The sequence below is a fragment of the Aotus nancymaae genome, unplaced genomic scaffold (assembly GCF_030222135.1).
Source record: "Aotus nancymaae isolate 86718 unplaced genomic scaffold, 86718_ANA_hifiasm-v0.15.2.pri h1tg000016l, whole genome shotgun sequence".
In the NCBI taxonomy this organism is placed as follows: domain Eukaryota; kingdom Metazoa; phylum Chordata; class Mammalia; order Primates; family Aotidae; genus Aotus; species Aotus nancymaae.
In genome coordinates this window covers 13,178,719-13,183,904 of record NW_026988428.1, presented here as the reverse complement: position 1 = coordinate 13,183,904, position 5,186 = coordinate 13,178,719, and positions in this window count along the sequence as shown.

Below are 5,186 nucleotides of genomic sequence, written 5' to 3'. Positions count from 1 at the left end.
AAAGAAAAAAATCCTATCATTTGTGACAACATGAATGAACCAGTAAACATTATGTTAAGTGAAATAAGCCAGACACAGAAACACCAATCGCACATAATCTCACTTAAATGTGAAATCCAAAAAAGTGGAACTTAGAGAGTAGAATAGTATCTACTCTCTAATGGGGTTGGGTTGGGAAGTAGGGGGTCACAAAGATGTTGGTCAAAAGATATAAAATTTCAGTTATGCAAGATGAATAAGTTCAAGAGATTGATTATGCAAAATGGTGACCATAGTTAATATCAATGCATTTTGAAAACCACTTAGAGAGTAGACTTTAAGGGTTCTCACTACAAAAAAAGTGTTAAGTATGTGATATAGTTTGGCTGTATCTCCACCCAAATCCCACCTTGAATTGTAATTCCCATAATCCCCATGTGTCATACAAGGTACCTGGTGGGAGGTAATTGAATCATGATGATGGTTTCTGCCATGCTGTTCTCGTGATAGCAAGTGAGTCTCATGAGATCTGATGGTTTTATAAGAGTCTAGCATTTCCGTTAATGAAACTCAGTCTCTGTCCTGCCACGCTGTGAAGTGGTAACTTCTGCTGTGATTGTAAGTTTCCTCAGGCCTTTCCAGCCATGCAGAACTGCTAGTCAATTGAACATCTTTGCTTTATAAGTTACCCAGTCTCAGGTAATTCTTGACTGCAGTATGAGAATGGACTAATACAGTAAATGGGTGTATTCGTCTGTTCTCACACTACTAATAAAGACATGTCTGAGACTGGGTAATTTATAAAGAAAAAGAGGTTTGATGGACTCACAGTTCCACGTGGCTGAGGAGGCCTCACAATCATGGTGGAAGGCAAAGAAAGAGCAAAGTCATGTCTTACATGATGACAGGCAAGAGAGAGCATGTGCAGGGAAACTCCCTTTTATAAAACCATCAGATCTGATGAGACTTATTCACTATCACAAGAACAGCACAGGAAAGACCAGCCCTACCATGATTCAGTTATGTCCTATCAGGTCCCTCCTATGATGTATGGGAATTATGGGAGCTACAATTCAAGAATGAGTTAAGACTTTGGGGGACTGTTGGAAGGGCATGATTGTGTTTTAAATGTGAGGACATGAGATTTGGGTGGGACAACAGGCAGAATGACAGGGTTTGGCCATGTCCCAACCAAATTTCATCTTGAATTGTAATCCCCATAATCCTCATGTGTCATAAGAGGGACCAGATGTAAGGTAATTAAATCATGGGGGTGGTTTTCTTATGCTGTTCTCATGATAGTGAGTGAATGCTGACAAGATCTGATGGTTTTATAAGTCTCTGCCATTTCCCCTACTGGCACCCATTCTCTCTCCAGCCAGCCTGTGAAGAGGTGCCTTCCACCATTGTTGTAAGTTTCCTGAGGTCTCCCCAGCCATGCAGAACTGTGAGTCAATTAAACTTCTTTTCTTCATAAATTGCTCAGTCTTGGATATTTCTTCACAGTGGCATGAGAACAGACTAATACAGTATGTGAGGTAATGCATATGTTAATTTGCTCAATTTGGCCATTTCTTAATGTATACATATTTCAAAATATCATGTACAAGATAAATATATACAATGTTTATTTGTCAATTAGAAAATAAATAAATATATAAATAAGAGGTCCAAGATATCTGACCTCCATTTGATTATTCATCTTTTTATATTTCAGGTATAATAGTCCAACCATTAAGGGCATAAATCTTAAATGATACATTTGTACATATGTATATGCCCCTGTAAATACCGACCAGATCAAGACAGAACACTTCCAATACTGCCAAAACACCCTCTTGTTCCCCTTAAGGATCAATTACATACAAAAATAATGCCTAGTTTTACTTTATCCATGTGAATAATTATTGTTTCTTTTTGAACATCACATAAATGGAGTTGGGCAATTTCTAATATGTTGTATGATGTTTCTGTTGCTCAACACTATGACAGAGGAATTACATCATTTTATAGAACTCATATTCTAAAACGTGCAATTTCAGACATGTTTAGTAGAGCATTAGCTATGATAATATACTAAATGTTCAATGATGGGGCAATGTTTTCTTAAGTGAGGTGGATATTTTTGTGTCCACAGTACTTATTTATAACTTAAATTATATTAAAATTGACCTGAGCCCCCATATAACATGTTGGCAAATGTTTATTATTGAATTTTTGGGGCTCCTCCCTTCCCATCATCCAGGCCCTTTACCCTTCATCTAAGATCCATAGTGCTTTATGAAGTACAAAAGAAAGGAAATTCAGACATCCTTTCCCAGACTAGAAAGAAATCAGGTGTATACCAGTCTGCAACTGTCATCCCTGCCATTTGTTCTCCCCACCACACAGGTGAGTTTTGCAGAATATTTTACTCCAGCCCTGCTGACACATGCCACAGTGAAGTCTCTTCCTAGGTCCGTCTAAGTCTCTCTTGCTGAACTCACTAATCATAATCCTTTAAAGAAAAGCCTGTCTGCAGGTAACTCCACTCTCTACATTTTGGGCTGAGCCACAGGTGGCCCTCTCTTAAGGACCAAAAGCTTTGTAGTGCTAAGATGTTTAAGCATCCACATCATTACAGCATTTGCTTCCTCAAAACACCCACCTAGAGAAGAGTTAGGTATCTGAGAGGTAGTTGGGTGTCATAGTAACATGAACTCAAGATTCAGAGAGCTCAAATTCAATTTCCAACCCTTTTACTTACTAATTGTGTGACTTTGGAAAGCTGTAATATCTCTGTGCCTGTTTTTGCATGTGGAAAATGGTTAATTGTTTTAGTAACTACCTTATAGAATCGATGAATTAATGAATTAATTTTGTAAAACTCTTGGAATAATGACTGACATGTAGTAAACTACACTATATAGTTATAGCAATTAATTCTGAAATGCAAAACCTTTCTGCCCATCAGTTGCCTATAACAACTTAGATATTCTAGTCCCCATAGGAATAAAACCTAATTGCTTAGAAAGCTCTAGTCAAATGTGCCAAACCAGGCTGACACAGAAATGAAAAGATTGAAGACAAAATTGAATATATTGTAGGATCTCTACTGCAAAAACTTATACACATGCATAGAAATCATACTGGAAGGAAATACATAAACATGTAAACAATCATTATCTCTAATCTGACTATGAATAGCTAATTATCTTCTTTATATATGTTCATAATTTCTATTACAATAAGCAAGTGTAACTCTTAGCATTAACTTTAACAATCAAATCACCTTTATGTGTATCTTATTTAAAAGAATGGATAAAGCTTGTACATCAGTGCCAGAACTTCATGCAGTAGATTTATAACCACAGGATTTAGATGTCAGTACTCAACTGACATACCCAAACCATGTTTTGCTAGCATCTAAAATAAGAATGATAACCCTAATTCAATTGGTTGTCAAAATTAAATGAGAAATTGCATGATAAAACCTTTTTATAATGTAATATACTATACAAATATAAGAAATTTCATTGATTTTATTATTAGATTTAAAAAGGCATATAAGGTAATATTTTCAGAAACTCAAAGTGCTCATTTATACGAAGAACATTAAAGAAAAATGAACAAAACTTCCAGCTAAGTAAGTGATTTAAAAGCTTACAGAGTCAGTGCCTCTTCACTTCCACTGTGAATGAACACAGTAGGCTGTTGGCTAATTTTTATCTGCTCCTGTAAGAGACAAACTACATGAATATACGCCAAGTGCTAGAAGATTGCATTAGCACAAAAAAATCATTAAAAGCTGGGGATTGTGCTACCCATTAGGGATATAAAAATAAGTAAGTCAGACCCTTGACCTAAAAAATTTCACAGTGTAGAGAATTTGGAGACAATGTCATGCATACTTGTGCTACCTTAATCTAAGATGGTATATACCTTTAATCTTCATGTAATATTATCTTATTATAATTACTCTTGTTTTTCATAAATGTTAAAAATTTACTTGGATGTTGTAACACACACACACACATACACACTCCTATTGTTTTTGATTGTTAATATTGGAAGACAGATCAATGAATGTAGGCTCTGTTGCTTTAATTTGCTGTTCAGTTTCGGCTCTTATGGACATCATTCGTTAAACGAGAAGGTAGTGAGTTCGGAAAGTATTGAGTTGAAGTTGGAGTGAGTTGAATAGAGTAAATTTCCCAATTCCTTCTACTCTAGTTTTTATTTTTATTTTTATTTTTTTATTTTTGAGAGGGAGTCTCACTCTGTCACCCAGGCTGGAGAGCAGTGGCATGACCTTGGATCACAACAACATCTGCCTCCTGGGTTCGAGTGATTCTCCTGCCTCAGCCTCCCAAGTAACTGAGATTACAGGCTCCCACCACCACACCGTTCTCATTTTTGTATTTTAAGTAGAGACAGGGTTTCACCATGTTGGTCAAGCTGGTCTCAAACTCCTGACCTCAAATGATTCACCCACCTAGGCCTCTGAAAGTGCTGGGATTTCAGGTGTGAGCCACTGTGCCTGACCTCTACCCTAATTTTTTAACTCTTTCAAAAATTCTTTCTTTAGCCTTTCCTTTATTTTCCCCCAAAGCCAAATTTAGAGACCACCACACCAAAATTTAAGACTGAAATCTCAAGAAGGAATTAAAATAACTTTCTGTTTGCTTTACTTATCACCACACCACTTACTGTTACAAACATATGATCAACAGAAGTAGATGACTCTCAGACAAGTACAGTCAACGTGTAGCCACAGGACTGTACTCATGGATTAGGGAGACAGAGTTAAACAAAATAATTTTGGACGCAGAGTCACAAGACTGTGTCCTGATCCAGTCCAGTGGCCCCCTAATTTCCTTAGTGCAAAGTGGAGTGCTTAATAAATACAAGGCTGCTGAAATGCATTTTCTTTTATCCTTATCCAGATCACTCATTGGCGATGCATATAAAATACCTTTAATCTATCCATTTTCCTCATAATAGAGTTATAAAATAGTAAAGAATAAATTTTAAAAGCTGGGATGGGATACATTTACCTTCTTCATGAGGAAATTCCCCTGAGGAAAAACGAAGAAGCAGGGGACACAGTCAGTTTAAACCTCTTGTCAAGTGAACCTCTGGGTAAATAGACCATTAATACATATTAGGAAGAAGAGATTTTATCTCTGAAATGCCCTTATACTTCACAAATATCCCTGATATCACTG